The sequence below is a fragment of the Protopterus annectens genome, chromosome 6.part1 (assembly GCF_019279795.1).
Source record: "Protopterus annectens isolate FY-2018-M chromosome 6.part1, PAN1.0, whole genome shotgun sequence".
In the NCBI taxonomy this organism is placed as follows: Eukaryota; Metazoa; Chordata; order Ceratodontiformes; family Protopteridae; genus Protopterus; species Protopterus annectens.
In genome coordinates, this window is record NC_056738.1 from 517179713 (window position 1) to 517198695 (window position 18983).

Below are 18983 nucleotides of genomic sequence, written 5' to 3' on the forward strand. Positions count from 1 at the left end.
TCCTGAAGGCCAGTACCTACAAAAACTGAACTATTTCCATTTGATACAAATGCGAAAAACATGCAGAACCTTTCTGCTAGCTTTCTGTTTTCCCGGTGCCAAGGAGAAATTTATGTCCAGGAACATGAACTTGTGCAAAGTACAGCTGTGGTATGTGTTCCAGTGCACTTCCTTAAATAGCTCAATAAGTCATGCTGAATACCCTGCCATCTCTTTATTTCCTCTCTCTCTTTTAAAGCAGTGGTCAAACTCTACAGACGGATTCAATTTTGAAGCTTGAAATACTGAAATCTCGAATTTCAGTATCTCGAGCCCAAGAAGTGGAATCCACAAAACAAGGAAAACTAAAAACCGCGAAATTCAAAACCTCGAATACCGGAAGTTTTGAATTTCACGGTTTTACAACACACACACACACACACACACACACACACACACACACACACACACACCATCCACCACACAAACACACACAATCACTCTACTACATGAAAGCAGGGGGGCAAGCCCCCCCTGCAACCCCCACACACCCCCTACTTAAACATTCTCACTCCGAGGTCGCACTACATACAAACACACACAAAACACCACCACACAAGCTACTTTCGCTTCTCACACACACATCACAGCAAAAAACACACTGACACACACACCACAGCCCCTACCCAAACCCCTTAACACACACACACTTACCTGAATACATGACCATAGCGGAACTTTAGAAGTGCGAAATTTAAAACCTCCGGTATTTGAGGTTTTATATTTTGCGCTTCTAAACTTTCGCTATTATGTGGATTCGGCTTCTTGGGCTCGAAATACTGAAATTCGAGATATCAGTATTTCAAGCTGCTGAATGAAACCCCTCTACAGACACAATAACCTGCTATAAGGCTGTCCCATCTGTATAGATGGATCTCATTCATACCTTTCAACCTCTTAGCCCAAGAAATCTGGGCAAAACCAGACAAAATGGGGGGACAAAGCCCCAAAAATAGGGGCATATTTTAAATGTTACTCTTATAAACTTGGAAGTTGCTAGAGTAACAGGATTTGTTTTAACATACATTTTCTGAAGGATTTTAAGTCTGTAACTCAAACGTTTGTCATTATTTAGTGACTTCAGTCCTCAGATCATATCAGTGATTTGCCAGGAAACCACAAGTTTTATGAGGTGCAGACTACACATATGAGACATAAATCTGGACATTCTGCGAAAATCTGGATAGTTAAGAGGTATGGTCATCACACCAAATCCGCAAGATATAGAATCTTCTTGCAAGTCATTAAATTTTCCAGTACGTCATAAGTTTATCAGACAGGCAGTTATATCACTTGGGTCTGGAGCATGATGATGGCTCCAGATCGTACCTCTAAACTTGTTGGCTCAAGAAGTGTGAACAGTGTCAAAAATAACGGGGGGATGGGCAGAAGTCCATAATAAGGGTAATTATTTAAATATTACCCTAATTTGCTTAAAAAGTTAATAAAACAGTGGAATTTGCAGCAGCATGCATTTTTCTGATTAAGAAGTAACATGCTCTAATGTCTGGCAGCATTGATATTAATCCCATGTGATTTACAAGAATGAGAAGAAACAAACCAGAGACTGCCAAAGGTAGGTTAAGAGGAAGTACAAAAATTGAACAATATTTCACAAGCTTACCACCATGGAAAAATCCCTTATTCAAATGCCCTTAAAAACGCTGTTTATTAAAATCTTCTTATTTAAAAGTCCACGTTCAAAGACATAAAGTGTAAAACTAGCCAGACTTTTAGCCTTCTTCAGATCGTGATCTATTTGGCTCTTTCCCATGTATTCAAGTAAAATCCGCCAATCGTTGACCTTCCTCAGGGCTAATTCCTCCTTTCCAGCCAATCACAGAAGTAGCCAATGAAATACTTTAAATAGGACCAAATCCTCATCTCTGTCCCGTAGAGATACGCCTTTCTTTGAGAACACGTTTAGGCGGTACTGCCGCATTCAGACCACGGCTGCAATCAGCTCTTAAATTAATGATCCAATTAATTTCTGCCTTCTCCATGCAGTTACAAATATCACCTCCTCTGATCTGCTTAAACACCTGTTCAATAACTTTAAACCTGAAAGAATGTGACGGAGCACGCCAAAGCATTCTTTTGATCTTTGTTGTGAATATCCCTTAAGTGCCATAAAATTCTCTCTTTGGACTGACTCCCTATATAATATGCAGGGCATTTTAAGCAAGTAGCCAGATAAACCAAATGTTTGGTATTGCATGTGGTACTACTGTTGAAATGGAATTCTGTACCAGTTAAGGGATGTTGAAATAGACTTGTGGTATCAATATAGGGGCATGCTTTGCATCGCCCACATTTAAAAGTCCCTTTTCTCTTCGGATCCATTCGATATGTGTTACTAAATCCATCCTTGTTACATAACAATCTTTTAATGTACTTTTTCTTTTTAAAAAAACGAATCTTAGCTCCTTGCCTACGATATTTGTTATTATCTCATCTTCTGTCAAGACTGGCCAATACGTCCGAACAACTTTACAAATCATGGGTGCATCAGTGCTGTAAGTAAGCATACAACTCAACATCAAGTAGAGATTTTCAGGATTTTAAAGAAGGCCATATTTTTAATTGACCTAAAGAAAATAGAGCCCACCTTAATTTCATGAAACCTTTACATAGGGATAAAACTGAATTAAACATGGATTAGGGCAGGCCGAATTTCCCTCCTATGTTGTTAGACGTTCAAACGAAGAAAGAAGGACCTGGTAGAGAAGTGATTGTAGCCACTACTTCCTCTTTGATTGACACCTCCCCTAAGAGTTCTTTTACATCTGATATCAGTAAAGATAAGGCTATAGATGAGTGTTGCACAGCTTCATGTACAAGATTTAAAGAAGGAGCAATACATGCCCCTATCTTTCAGAATCTTCCAATTTTTATCAAGCAGAATCGGAACAGAACACCCAGATCACTAAGTTACGAAAGGAAGAGAAAGAAAACTACACAGAAGATAAGACTCATAACACATTAGTTGTTAACCTTTCAGGGATTTCCTTGAGTGAGGAAGATGTACAACTGTTAAGCAAAGGTTTGACTTTTATACCCTCATTACGTTCAAGATTGAGTGAATTTACCTTGGATATAAAGTATTTTGGAAGAAATGTTACTTTAAAAAATATCTTTGGCCAAAAACAAACACAGGCGAAGAGTTTATACAAGAAGCCTAGTATCTTTGTTCCAGTGAACCATCTTGCAGTAGAGCTTTTCACACATTTATGTGAAAATGAAGTAGCTGAAATGAGACAAAGAAAGGGGGAAAGACATTTTTATAATATGACTGCTGGTGAATGAAGAGCCCTGAGTCAGCCAAGGAATAGGGATGACAAAGGGGGAGCTATTGTGGTAATAGACAATATACAATATAGGACAAAGATGGAGAATATGTTAAATGATCTGAAAACATACAAAAAAAGTATCTGAAAAGTATGCTGAGAAGATGACTATGAATGTACAAGACACTGTATGTGAAATGCTAATGGACAGATGGTTGTCCAAAGAATTTTGACTTCTTTGAAGTGCCTAACCCCATGATTCCATCCATCAGTGGCCTAATCAAAATCAACAAATATAAAGATGATCTACTGATGCGTCCTATTATCTCAGGAAGAGGATGGATTACTCAGGGCTGGCCTTAGCTGAAATGGCGCCCTAGGCAAAGTAGTGCTCCGGCGCTCCTTAAGCCCCACCCACACCCATGAAACACCCCTATTTGAGCCACACCCACATTCCCCAAGAAAGCCACTCCAGTCATTTCTTTACATTATTTAAATGCATAGGGAAAAAAAGATACCTTGTAATGTAGTTCATCTTATAGGTTCATAGGTTCATACTAGGCTATCTGCCCAAGGGCATTTATAAGCCTAGCCCATAGTTATGTGGCTTTCGCCACCCCTTTAGTTTGAATAAAAACTATGCCTATCATTTTTCTGTGCCTCTGTCAAGCAGTGACACTGAAGTAATCCCTGGGGTATATCTGCGATCTCCCATCCATTGGTCAAGATTCCTCTTGAACAAGGCCAGCGAGGTGCTCTGCCTCACATGTACCGGGATTTTGTTCCACAGCATAGGGAGTCTCTGGGTGATGAATCTGTCCCTCCAGCATGTTCTATTTATAACCGTGTCAAGGTTTAAGTCTCCCGCCCTTGTGGTTCTGAGGGATCTAGATTATTTGAGGTGAAGCATATTCATCAAATCTGGGTTTGACATGGCCTTATATGTCAGGCACAGGTCACCTCTGAGCAAGCGGTATGAGACTGAATAGAGCTGGAGTTCTTTCAGTCGGGCAGCATAAGACATATTTTTAGACCCTTTATCCTTTTGGTGAGGAACTTTTGGGGCCTTTCAAGCTGCAGCAGGTGTCTGGTCAGATACATTCCGAACGGGGCATTGTACTCAATCATAGGTCTAATGAGTGATGAGTACAGGGAGACGATGACCTCCCTTGATCTAGATGTGAATCCCTTCATGATCAGGTGGGCGATATAGAAGGTTTTCCTAACTACTTTAGCAACATGAGTGTCAAGCGAAGGCTACTGTCAACTTGGGTCCCCAGATCCCTGATGACTTTTTCTGTGCTCAGTGGATTGCCACCTATATGGTAGCTAGGGGTAACCTTGTTTTTCCTGAAGGGTATGACTATGCATTTTTGGCGTTTAACTTCAGGCCATGGCTCTGGCACCAGTTATCCGTTTCTGTGAGGCCCTTCTGGAGGATATCTGTGTCAGATGTGTTTTCGACTATGGCCCAGTTTGCAGTCATCTGCAAACTTTGTCAGCCATAACCCTCCTGTGTTTGCTTGTACTTCAGAAAAGTAGATGCCGAACAAGAGTGGACCCAGGACTGAGCCCTGTGGGACACCACTTGTGACAGGCTTTGAGTTTGACATGGCTCCAGCAACTCTGACCCTGTGGGTTCTGTCACTTAGCCAGTTTGCAACCCATCTTGTGATGTATGGGTTTACATTCAAGCTGATGAGTTTTTCGATGATACCTGAGTGGGGTATTGTGTGAAGGCCTTTGCCAGGTCGAGGTACGCTGTATGGACTGCCTTTCCCTCATCAATGGCCTTGGTGACTGTCTGAAAAAAGTCAACCAAGTTTAAGAGGCAGGATCTGCCTTTGACAAAGCCAAACTGGGTTGGATCCAAAGTCTGCGAGTTCCTATGTCTTTATTTATGAGTTCCATTATGATCCTCTCCATGGCTTTGCAGATAAGGCTTGTCAAGCTAATGGAGCGGTAATTTCCAGGGTCTGTGGAGGCACCGCACTTATGAAGTGGGACCACAGTCGTGCGCCACCACTCCTTGAGTGCGTATCCTGAGGTGAGGCTAAGATTAAACAGCTGTCCTAACTGTGGGTTTAATTCCTCGTTGAGTTCATGAAGCACAGCCGGGGACACCATCCGGTCCCATGGATGCTGTGTTTTTGCCTTAGTGAGGCAGTTCTCACCTGGGCGTTGGAGATGTTTGGGGGCTACAATCCTCTGGAATAGATATCTCTCCTTTGGGGAGGGGAGAAGTTTGCACTGAACCTGTCAGCCAGTATGTTGGCAATGTGTGTAGGTTCAGTAATTTTCACATCATTTTGAACTAATTCTGAGCATATCTGGGCGTTTCCTCCTAGGTTTCTAACATAGCTAAAGAAGGCCTTATGATTGTCTTTAGAGTCCTTGGCGATTTTTCTCAAAGTTTGCCTTGGATGATTTTATGAGAGCTCTTAGTTTTTACTTATAATGATCAAAGTGTCTTACCTTTCAAGGATTTTGCTCTATCTTGTAGTAGCTTCCTCCTTTTGTTGTAGAGCTTGTTTATGGCTGGGGTCCACCAGACTGGACGCTTGCCTTTGGTACAGAGAGTCTTAGTTTTGTTTGGGATTGCCTGATCCATGCAGTCCTGTAGGTGCTGGTAGAAGGCATTTGTAAGTGATTCAGCGGTTTGAGTAATGTTTACCACTGGCTCAGGGGCCTTGAGTTTAGTTTGACTAGTTTTTTTTTGTGGAAATTTTTTTTTGGCAAGTTTTTCAACTGGGTCAGAATGTTTCCTTTATGATCACCTCCTTCTTTTGTGATATAATTTTATTAGATGTCTTTTCGGTGAGGGATGTTTTGATTGTCTGACTAAGATGTGTTGGGTTCCTGATGAGGACCTCCATGTTTGATCTCGAGGTGTGGATTTTATGAAGTGTTGTTCCATTTGCTTTGAGTTTATGAGTGATGAGATGTTCGGGCTGTGAGTGTAGAGTGTCCATAAGTCTCTTGTGTTTCCTAGTGATAGTCGTTTTGTTGTTCCCATGATGGTTTAGGAAGGATCACTTTGGTTTGTGAGGTTTTCCAGTGAGCCTGGTTCCCAGTGTGAATTTGAGAAATAACAGTGTAACCAATCCTCTGGTTAATTGCAGTGGTTTATCCTGTTGATTGCAGCCGGTCCTGCATGAATGTGATTGCGTTGCACCCTTTGGTGATATGTGGGTTTCCTTTTGGATGGCCGGAGAGCCTTGGTGGTTACAGTCCTGGGAGGTTGGGGCTCCTTTATTGGGTGCCACCAACCTTTTAGTGATGTGGTGCTCTCTCCTTGCTTCAGCATGCTATGGTGTGTGTCACAGCCATGCTGGGGTGTGATATGAGGTGAAATTGAGGTGCTTTCTTCTGGCACAGACTTCTTGCAGAATGCAGCTTTTCTTTGAGACTTCTGGCTTTGGTAGGTTATTGAGGTGTGCTTTCCTTTGCAGATTGTTCTGTTTATGCATTCCATTTTGAGTTCAGCCCCCTAGTTTTTGGTCTTTGGTGTTAGCCTAAAAAGGCACTATGGTCCAGCAAGAGCCTTTGCCAATATCTCCAGCCCAGGGCCTTTGGGTGACAGAAGAATTTGAGCCTTGAAAGAAATTAGCTCAGCTTATTGAGCTAGCACAGAATCCCAGGCATCAGGGTGTTGTTCCCCTTTTAGGTCTGAAGGTATTTAACCTTCCCTATAAAGCTACATACCTTATCATTGCCAATATCTCAGGTTTGTAGGTTTTCAAGGGGGTCGCTCAAGCCGTTAGGTCTACCTGCTGAGGCGACTCCGTCTGACTTCGTTGAACTGGTCCTTTTCATGTAGTCCAAGAGTGCTCTCTTGGTGGACAATGACAGCGTCGTGTCCAGGGCCTGTTAGTCCAGGACTCTTGAGAGACCTGGTGACTTGCGTTATGTGTGGGTCTCTGGCATGGAAAGTTGGCTGACTGTGCCTGATGGCTTTACTGGTCTGCTTAAGTGCGTGACTGTTTGATCACTCATGTGTGTACTGTGTGTGTCTCTGTCTGTGTGGTCGTGGTGTGGCTGTTGCTGGGTCTGACTCTGTGGTTGTGTCTTTTGTTTTGTTTGTGTTGAGTTTTTGTTGTGGTGTTGTTGTGTTATGTGTTGTGGTATTTGTGTGTGTGTTGGTGTGTTTTGTGTGGTGTTGTGTGTGTCCTGTGTGGTTTTGGTGGTGTGATGTCTGGTTGTGTGAGCCTCATGTTGAGATGTATCAGTATTATGTTGTGCCGTTGTTGCCTCCTCCTGATTTGTGGTGCCATTGTGAGATTGAGAGAGACATTGTGTCACATGAAGTTATTGTTATGTTGTATGAAGCAATTTGAGTATTGTCTGTGAGGGAGAGATCTCAAAGCATGAGCCAATGAGTACATTGAGAGAGTATCAGAGGAAAAGGGGGAAAAACTTTTTTGGAAGTGGGTTTTAGGCTGGTGGGTACTATCTATAGAGTGCTTTATCAAGGTGCAAGTACTGTAGGAGTAAGTGCTAGGCTTTACAGATAGAGAATAGTCTACTTGGGAATCAAGTAGAGATGAACTTTCAGTTATAGGATATGCTGGTTAGATCAGCAGTACAGCTCGAGGAAGGTAGTTCTAAGGGAAAATTTGAAGAGTGGAATTTAGATGGCGAATAGTTTAACCTTGTTTAACCGCTGCTCTTGTGTGCAACAGTGGTAACTCAAGACTAAATCAAGGGGCCAACGCTTTAGCGGTTTTATAGCAGGGGCTGAAGGGAGCTAGGAATTGGCCCAAAACGACCAATGGACTACTAGTTTCTGGCTGAAACTTCACCAAATCGGACAAAAGGCAGCCCAGTGCTTCCCACTCCCACTGGTAAGCAAAGAAACTTCCCTCCTTCCTAATAAGGCAATGGATCAGTAACAGGAACTAAAAACAAAGCCCAGGGATCAGCAAATCTGAAACTGGACTACTCTAGTTCAGTACGTGGAAAACAAGAGATTTTTTGTTTTATTACAGAGATAAGGAAAAAACAGACAGTAAATGCTATAAATGCTGTAAATCGGCTAGCGACTTTAGTGTGTAGCCTACAGAAACAATTTGCAACAATTAGTAACTTAAAGTGCAATAAACAGTGTAAATGCAGAAATCACTTAAAGTAGCAGTAAACAGGAGGTAAATGCAGTCGCTAGCTTAATAACAGTGGGAAAGCCACAAAAATACTTATATCTGGTAGAAAGTCACTCTTTAGCTCTCTGCTGCTTGGATCACTCTGCAGGCCACCACGAGGATCTGTGCTGAGTTGGTACAAGCTGGAAAACAGTGTTTAGCGTGGTTTTAGCAGGGGGCTGAAAGGAGCTAGGAATTGGCCCAAACGCACCAATGGACTACTAGTTTCTGGCTGAAACTTCACCAATTCGGACAAAAAGGCTGCTCAGTGCTTCCCACTCCCACTGGTAAGCAAGAAACTTCCCTCCTTCCTAATAAGGCAATGGATCAGTAACAGGAACTAAAAACAAAGCCCAGGGATCAGCAACTCTGAAACTGGACTACTCTAGTTCAGTAAGGTGGGAAAACAAGAGATTTTTTTTTTTACAGAGACAAGGAAAAAAAACAGACAAATGCTATACATGCTTTTAAGCGGCTAGCACACTTGAGTGTGTTAGCCTACTGGTAAATTAAGCAACAAATAACTTTTAAGAGTGCAAAACAGTTAATCAACACAAAACAGTTTAAATAGAATGCAGAGCTGTATAAACAGGCTAAGATGCAGTCGCTAAGCAGTAAATATTCAAAAAGCCAGAAAAAATACTTAAATCAGTTATAGCAAATGCAGTTATAACAAATGCTCTGAAATATACTGTATATTTCCAATATGTTTGAGAAGGACAGTCAGAACACAAGAAGGTTCAGGCGTAAAAAAAAGTTTTGTTTTACTTTTTGAAAAGGGAAAGGGAGGAACAGAAGGCCTTATCAAATGTTCTCTGTATTAAGAAGAATGAGCTAATGACACTACACTGAGGTGTGTCTTGGGGCGTGGCAACTGCAAAGCTAATGACACTACACTGGGAGGTGTGTAATAGTCTAAGACAGCAAGCACTACAGAGTCAAATGAAAGTTTTTAAACAGATAAGGATTTGTGAAGATTCTGAATAGACAAAGTGATTTATATATATAAATTATAAAAACAGTATCTGTAAAAATAATCAAAAGATACTTATATTTTGTAGCACAGTTGCGGTCAAACAACTTCTCCAGCCTGTACTGTGTGCAAAGACAGAGACCTTACCAAGGTTAGGGCTTAAAGACCAAACCCAAAACCAAAATAGACTGCCTTCTCTATAACTATAATCTAGCTACATCCTGCAACCAACTCCCCTTGGAAATAAAATCACTCCAGCATAGCAAATGTTTCAAATTAGCCACAAGAAAATACCTACAAACAAAGTGGTCTTGCCACTGTAGCCAACCACCCTGAAGCCACCATCCTTTCTCCTATTTCACCACCTCACTCTTAATGTATCTCTACCACTATTCCCCTGCCTCTTCTACCTCTTCCCTTCCTCTATCTCCAACCACTCTTAATTCTTACAGTCTCAAAACAACCTACCTGTCTAGTGTCTCCTATACTCTACCTCCCCTACATCTCTTAATAGCCATTCTTACTTTCTTTCTTGTTTTCAAACTCCTATACAGCTAGATCATACCTACTTTAAATAAGCATCTGCCTATTAACTCATTTTGCTCTAAGCAGCTTATTAACTCATTTTGCTCTAAGCAGCTTAAATAATATTGTAACTAGTCACATTTTCTTCTGCTAATTGTTTAAAACCTTGTTTGTAACAACTCACATACTTGTCTGCCAATTTTACTACTCTGTATAATTTAATTGCCTGAGGAGCTTTTTTTCTCTCCAGATCTCTGCTTGGAAGATTCTATAAGTGATTGTTACTACTATGTTACTAAAATGTAATAAATTGTTTTCTAGTCCTGAGGAGCTTTTCTCCCCGTGTCTCTGCTGAAAATGAGTCAAAAGCTCAGCCAGACTAACCTGGTTAACAAATGTAAAATAAATAAATAAAAATAAATAAATAATTGTACTATGCATGTGTGGAATGTAAGTTCCATATGCATCCACAGTACATCAGCAAGCATTGAAGAATGCAAAGGAACACTACACCGCCATTATACAAAGACATTATTTAAGAAAGGTAAACAATTTCTTTCTGAAATAATGCCATCTGTGGGTTAATCCTGTGATACCCACACCCAATCATGGGTGTTTGCTTAAATATCTGATATTACTATTTTAGTACCTTTTCCTGGGTTTTGTTCACAAACATATATTATTCCACATTTCTCTGTATTCTGGCCATTCTTCAGACTTTGCAAATCTCCTTATTCGTACCACTTCATACTGCTCATCAGTTATGTTGCAGATTTTCATATTATCCACCAAGATGTACACTTTCCCCAGCACTTCAAAAGAAAAATTCACACAACAGAATATCGCTGCATACCTTTCTAGCAAACCTCCTTTCTTAAAAATTACACTATTAAAGATAATGTTTTGCATACTCATGGTCACATAGGTTAACAAAGGCCATCACCATGTGACCTGCTCTTGGCAGGAGAGACTGAAGGTGGTATTTATACCACTATAAAAAAGTTTATCACGGTGAGCAAACCAAGACTCCAAAAACAAACAAGTGTAGAAACGGAGAAGAACGGCAATTAGGTTTTTTTCTTTCCAAAAAATGTTTATTCACCAAACCACGGTCCACTCAGCAAATTGGATAAGTAAGCACAGTCAATCATAAAACAGAAACGCTATTGAGCCCTTGCGTTTTCGTCTGCTGCGTTGAGACTTCATCAGATGAATACATTATTACCATTTACATTCCCTTTATATAGTCAACTTAATCATTTAATTAATGAACACACCTTAATTAAATTAACTTAATTAAAATCCTATTGCATATTTTCTTTATAGAAGTGTATTTCACTATTCACTTAAAAACAGATGTTAAGTTGTCTATCTCGCCTTCATTCTTGCTGGATGGGTTCGGAGCCGACCTCGGCTCCGACTCGGCCACTCTAAAAGCTCGAGAGTTGGTTCCACCGGCTCGAGGCTCCCCTTATATCCCACAATGCTAGGCGTGTATTACCTCAGATCTCGTTTGCCGCTACAGCTATCGAGACGTGTTGCTTCACCGGCTTCAGGTTAGTGTAGGAACTAGTTTTAAAAAGTTGAATTAAAACCCTTTAATTTAGTTTCCATTCAGTTTCCCCTTAACTTAAAGGTCCTTTATCCCTTTAATCTAGTTTTTCCTTAATTTTTACCTTAAGAACTTATAGTTCTTCCCTTAGGCCTTCGGGCCCTCCCATTCCCTTGGAGTGTGTGTGTTTTCTGTAGGGATTTTTATACAGTAAATAACTATTTTCTTAGTTTAAAATTTCTGTTTTTAGTTTTATAAGTGTAATCGGTGTGCTTGTGTTTGTGTGTGGTTACACTTGTTCCTTGTTATGTCCAAGGATTCGAAGGTCTCAGGCTTCAAGAAGTGTGACTCGTGCTGTCAGAAAATGTCTCTGACAGACGGTCACACTTCTTGTGTGTACTGCCTGGGACCTTTGCACCTGCAGGACTCTTGTGCTGTATGCCATGGCTTCAGCCCTAGAGTCCTGCAGGAAAGAAAAAACAAGCTCATCTTAAGGGGCTTGCTTAAGCCTGAGGGTCCCCCTACTGCTACTTCGGGTAAACCCTCTAAGGCTCATAGGTCCTCGACTCCAGCCACTGAGTCGACGCCTAAGGCTTCGAAACCTACTACGACATCGGCTCCGGCTGGAGCCGATGAGACTCGAACTGCTACTTCTGTGGTTCCCTCGGCTCCGGCCGGAGCCGAGGCTTTAGAAATTTCTGAGTCGGCTCCGATCAGACCATCGGAGCTGACATCTAGAAAGAGGTCCAGGTCACCGTCCCTTGGCTCCGTTCATTCGGCTCCAGCATCTCCCTTGCTGTCTGAACGGAGCCATAGATCTCACTCCTCTAGATCATCGAGGCTTTCGGATCATGATCTTCAGAGGGTGGTGAGTCGACTTCTTAAGTCCGAGGCACTGGCCCAAATGCTTCAGAGCCCGACTCATCAGTCAAAGCTTGACCCTATTCCTCAAAATATTCCTCCTCCGACTCCCTTGAGCTCGGAGCCGGGGCGTTTCGGACCCGAGACTGTGATAGCATCGGAGCCGATACAATTGTCTTCGGCTCCGTCGTCGGCTCCGATTTCTTCCTTGGAAGAATCTCGGCGCCGGACTTCCCTCGTCGGCTCCGAGGGGGTGAGTGGCATCGGACCCTTGTCCCACCCTGCCTCCCTCTCGGTGCTTCGGCGCTGGTGAGTTCGGCTCCGACATCGGCCTCGGAGCCATCGCTGTCGGTGCCGAGGGAGGTCTTCAGCTTTTTGGAGCGGGGACCTCTGGCTCTGCCTGACAGAGGTGCGTTCGAGGTCATGCGGAGTGTGTTGGAACCTGGTTCAACTCCACAGTCGGCTCCGTCCATCCCTCCCTCTTCGGTGCCTCAGGTTATGTCTACTCACTCCCTCATCCCGGACCGCAGAGAGCCAGCTCCTCAAGAATCCCCTGTGGGGATCTCATCCTCTTCCGAGGCCTCTCCTGAGTTGGCAGGGGAGCCCCCTAGGAAGAGAAAGTGTAAGAGGAAGCACATAGACTCACCTGAGTCTGTCACCTCTGACACAGATTTAGAGGATTCCGAGGGTTCCCCCCGTTCCCCTTCTGAAGATGTCTCCTTTGCAGACATTCTAGAGATCCTGAAACAGAGGGGAAATTGGCCAGCCCTTAACCCTTCGGAGGATGAATCTGTGTATCTTGAGGCGTTTGGCTCTCGCCCTTCCACCTCCTGGGTGTCCCCCTTTGACCCCCATGCAGGTGGTAGCTAAAAAGGCTTGGACGGCTCCTGACTCTGTGGACCCCACCCCCAGGAGACCTTCAAAGTTTATCACAGCACCAGCAGATAAGCAGTTTCTGACTAAGGGAGTTTCTGTGGATGCTATGGTGGTAGCTGCCGCCACTAAGAAGGAGCTAGCTGATCCTTCAGTGCCTATCCATCCTCCTAACAAGGAATCTAGGTCGATGGACAGGTACGGGAAGCGGATGTTTTCATCAGCGACCTTTGCTATGCGTTCGCTGAACTACCTCTGTCATTTTACTCGTCTTCAAAGAGACTTGATCAAGGAAGCGAGTGAGATGTTAAAGGATCCTACAGCTGTGGGTTTTCAGGATAAGATGAACACTCAGCTGGCTACCCTAAATTCTATAGCTAACTCCTCCATGCGCCTCCTCTCATATGCGGCTGATGGAGCGAGCAGAGCCGCAGGGACAGGTGTGGCCTTACGCAGACATGCCTGGATGCGGTTATGCAATTTTGCGGACCCCTTTAAAACGTCTTTCACTAATTCCCCGTTTGATGGATCATCCCTCTTTGGTCCTCAAGTGAAAGAGACCTTGACGAGGTGCGAGACGGATGGCAAAACTCTTTCTGCCATCGGAGTCCGTTTTTCTACTCCTTCTAGACCTTACCCCAAAGGCCAGAAAAGTGGAAAAATGTGGTTTCACAAACAATCTCAAGGGACTTTGCCTGACGCACAGAGTCGGTTCCCCTCCAGAGGCAGAGGAGGGAACAACAATGGTAGACGTCGCCCTAGGGGCAGGGGGGGGTCCGCAGAACCAGGGCAATCGAGAAACCTTTTCCGATAAGCCCTTCCAGCATCCCTGAGGTGTTGCCCGACTGTCCACCTTCGGAGGCAGTCGGGGGAAGATTATCACTGTACCCAGAAGCCTGGCGATCCCTAACTCAAGACAAGTGGGTACAGTCCATCATTTCCGAAGGCTATTCCATTCCGTTCGTTCGCATTCCAAACCAATCCAAAAAATCCCTTCCAGATGTTCCACCCGCTCAAAGGGATCTTGCAGCATTGGAAATTTCAAAGCTGCTTGTAAAAAGAGCCATTCAGCCAGTTCCAGCAGACCAGCAAGGATCCGGAATCTACTCCAGGTTCTTTTTAGTTCCAAAGAAAACAGGGGACTGGAGACCAATTTTGGATCTCAGTATCTTGAACAAGTCTGTCAAGAAAACAAGATTTCGGATGGTCACGCTACAATCCATCCTTCCCCTATTGGGAAAGGAGAACTGGATGTGCTCTATAGACCTTCAGGATGCATACTATCATATAAAAATGAACAGACGCTCCAGAAGATTCCTCCGCTTCAGGCTGGGAACCAGTCACTTTCAATTCAGAGCCCTGCCCTTTGGACTCACCACTGCCCCCCGGGTGTTTACCAAATGCATGGCAGTGGTAGCTTCTCATCTGAGACGTCAAGGATTCCAAGTGTTTCCATACTTAGACGACTGGCTCCTCACAGCTCCTACCAAGCATCATCTTCTGATTGCCAGAGACTACGCCTTTCGCATTTTTCAAAAGTTAGGTATCTCAATAAATTGCGAAAAGTCTGTTTTGTCGCCTTGTCGTGTTATTACCTTCATAGGCTAAATCTAGATACAATCAACATGTCTGCAAGACTTACAGACCAAAGAATAGCGGACATACACAAACTGGTCTCTCTTCTATTCCACAGCAACAGAGTCAAAGTCAGATTGGTTCTAAAAGTACTGGGGATCATGGCGGCTGCTATCCCTCTACTTCTGTTAGCCAGATTTCACATGAGAATCCTTCAATGGATGCTCTTCACACAGTGGTCATACCAGCAACTTCCGATGTCTCACACCATTGTGATTACGCAAACATGCAGGAATCATCTTCTTTGGTGGATTTCTTCCCCCCAGCTCTTCCAAGGAAGACCCTTTGTTCTTCCTCCTCCGGTTGCTACTCTGACAACGGACGCCTCCCTGATCAGGTGGGGGGGCATTATCAGGGCAGAACAGTCCAGGGCATTTGGCAACCAAACGAACGCCACTTGCATATAAATGTTCTAGAGATGAGAGCAGTGCTTTTAGTGTTGCAAGCCCTTCAAGACTCTCTTCCCTTGGGAACGATAGCAGTTCAGACGGACAACATGTCTGTAGTGTGGTATATCAACAAACAAGGCGGAACCAGGTCCTACCCCTATGTCGAGAAGCACTCAGACTGTGGCAATGGGCATTTCTTCTCAGCGTTTTCTGATAGCAACGACATTCCCGGAAGTCCAATCTTATCGGACAAGTTGAGCAGAGCTATCCTCATGCCTCACGAGTGGTCTCTGAAAGATTCTATCTTGGAGAAAGTTTTTCTCAAGTGGGGTCAGCCTTGCTGCGACCTTTTTGCTACTCCCCAAAACAGCAAGTGCAAAGATTATTTCACCCTCTTCCCCTTACCAGGCCAGCCCAGCAGAGACGCTCTAGTCCAAGTTTGGCCCCGGGGACTTCTGTATGCATTCCCCCCTTTCCCACTAATCTCTCAAGTGATACAGAAAGCTATCGCTCAGAAGGCCTCATTGATCCTCATTGCTCCTTACTGGCCTCGACAGGTTTGGTTCCCCTTTCTACATGAATTTCTGTTGGAGCAACCCTGGCATCTGGACCTAGTTCCAGATCTTTTGATCCATCAGTCGGGTCAGTTTCATCGCTCCCTAACATCTTTGAACCTCACTGCTTGGTTTCTCCAGTTCCTACCTTAGCCAGGCTTCCTCAAATATCTCACACTGTTCGAGATATTTTAATAGCTTCCCATAAATCTTCCACTCGAAAGATTTATCTTAGTAAATGGAAACGTTTTGCCTATTGGGCTCAAGGAAGGGACTTAGATCCTTTCACTGCTCCCATCCAAATAGTTCTTGATTTTCTAGCTGAACTCTTTCACGCAGGTTCATCTCCTTCTACTCTCAAAGTCCAATTGGCAGCTATATCTAACTTTCATGTGGGCATTTCAGATTCTGCCATCATGTCTCACAAGCTTTGCAAAGCCTTTTGAAGGAGTTTTTCTACTCAGACCTCCTATAAGAAATCCTCCTCCTTCTTGGGACCTTAATTTAGTTCTCACTTCTTTGATTCTTCCCCCTTTCGAACCTGCAGCTTCCTGTTCATTGAAATTGCTATCCTGGAAGACTCTCTTTCTGGTAGCTATTACTTCAGCTAGAAGGGTCTCAGAACTTCATGCACTCAGCTGTCGACCACCATATCTGTTGTTCCATAAAGACAGGGTATCCTTACGAACCAATCCGTCTTTTTTACCTAAAGTAGCCTCTGCGTCTAACCTAAATCAAAGCATTGACCTCCCTGTATTTTTTCCAGAATTTTCTAACAGGTCTGAACAAAAATTGCATTGGCTAGATATTCATCGTCAGTTAAGGTACTATTTGGATAGGACCAAACAATTCAGAAAAACTGACCAGTTGTTTGTCTCTTATGCAGAAGGCAGAAAGGGACTTTCAGTTTCAAAGGTATCACTATCCAGATGGCTAACATCTCTGATTTCCCTTATTTATGAAATTAGACACCAAAAGCTGCCTAACAAACCTAAGGCCCACTCCACCAGAGCTTTGGCTACTTCTATAGCCTTCCAAGACAGGCTGCCTATTGACACCATTTGTGCAGCGGCTACTTGGGCTACTCCTCACACTTTCATTTCACATTATAAGTTGGATTTAGCTTCTAGACATAGAGCTAACTTTGGTGCCACTGTTCTCAAGAGTCTGTTCCGATAGGCCACCCGGGACAAGGTGCTAGGGACGCGGTCCCATCCAGCAAGAATGAAGGCGAGATAGACAACTTAACATATAGAAGTTATGTTCTTACCATAACGTTCCATGTTAGTTGTCTTCTTCTCACCTTCTTTCTTGCGTCCCACCCTCCTTCCCCCTGGCCTGGACAGACCTAGAGGAGTTTGATTGTGACCTCTTTCTACCACCTCTATTGCTATAGGTATATGCTCTGCTGTGCATATATTCCTGGATCAGCCTTCAGGTCACCTTCTTCTTTCCTTTTTATAGAGGTGGATTCTCCCTTTCCAGTAGTTCTGGTTTTATTATTAGCTGGGCCTAGCTTACAAACGAGATCTGAGGTAATACACGCCTAGCATTGTGGGATATAAGGGGAGCCTCGAGCCGGTGGAACCAACTCTCGAGCTTTTAGAGTGGCCTAGTCGGAGCCGAGGTCGGCTCCGAACCCATCCAGCAAGAAAGAAGGCGAGAAGAAGACAACTAACATGGAACGTTATGGTAAGAACATAACTTCTATTTGTACAACATTTAAACAACATTTAAAAACTCTTCATTTTATAACATGTTTAAAACAAGTAAGGTTAGCTTCCATAGAGTTAATATAAACTCATTTCTTTCATAGATTAAGGGACTAAATACCAAAATGTACATGTATACTAAACAATTCACTTTGTGGTGTTCAGCTGCCATCTAGTGGAAATTCATATGTATGTAACATACTGGACCATAAATTAAAAATCATAGGAAGGTTCCTTTGTTAAAAAAAATTAATAACATTTCATATTGTTGTTATTAGTAAAAATAATTTATAAAAATACCCTTACATCCAATGGAATGTTAATAATGTTATCAAAAAATATTGCTAAACCAAGTTAATGTACTTTCTTACAATAATATCATTATAATTTCATTATAATTTAGCTGCCCTTAATTTCAAGACTGGCAATATACTAGTGTATTCGTTCAGCCAAGGTGGGTTGTATGCCTCTAGTGTTATCTGCCACCAAAGCTCCCTGTATTCTACTTTTTCCTCCCAAGGGCCCCCTCTTATGTCTTTTTGGGTATGTTCTAACACAGTAAACTTAAATGTGGCTCCTGTGCATTCCTTACTATGTTTGAATAGTGCATTAGTTTCCTTACAATTCTTAATATCATTAAGATGCTCATAAATTCTTCTTTTGAGTTTTCTTTCTGTTTTTCCTATATAGAAAGAATCACAGATCTCACAGGTGGCCATATAAACTAGCCCCATAGATTCACAGTTGTAAAAATTCTTATTATTAGTAATTACTCTATTCCTACTTGTAATGTGTAACCTGTTGGTGTTAGAACTGTACGGACACTGGGCACATCTACCACATTTATATGTACCCATCTTTCTTGCTCCTTGCGGGCCCCCATTTTTCTTGCTTTCTAAAATGTTTTTAATACTTTGGGCATTTTTGTACACTATTTATGCCGAAATCCCTTCCAGTTTATCTATATCAGTTATATCAATAAATCTACCCCATTCCTTAAAAAATATTCTTCTAATGTTATTATTCATAGCATTATATTCTAAGCTTAGGGCTAGCTGGAAATTCTCTTGATTTACTCTTTTGTCTTTAGATTCCATCCTTTCTAAATCAGTAATTTTCACTATGGGGAGGTATCTCAAGTCTCTACCATTTTCTATTTCCTGTCTTATTTCCTTTACAATTTTTAGTGGATATCCCCGATCCTTAAACATTTTTTCTAATAAGTCACATTCTTTAATGAAATCATTTGGACAACTTGTCATCCGACTTCCCCTTACAAATTGTCCTTTTATGATGTTCTTTTTGCAATGGAGGGGGTGAGCACTATTGTAATGTAAAAACATATTACAGTATGTAGGCTTTCTATATATTTTTGTTTCCAAACTTTCTTCTTTTTTATAAATTTCCAGGTCCAAATACTGTAATACATTTTTTGATAGTTTATG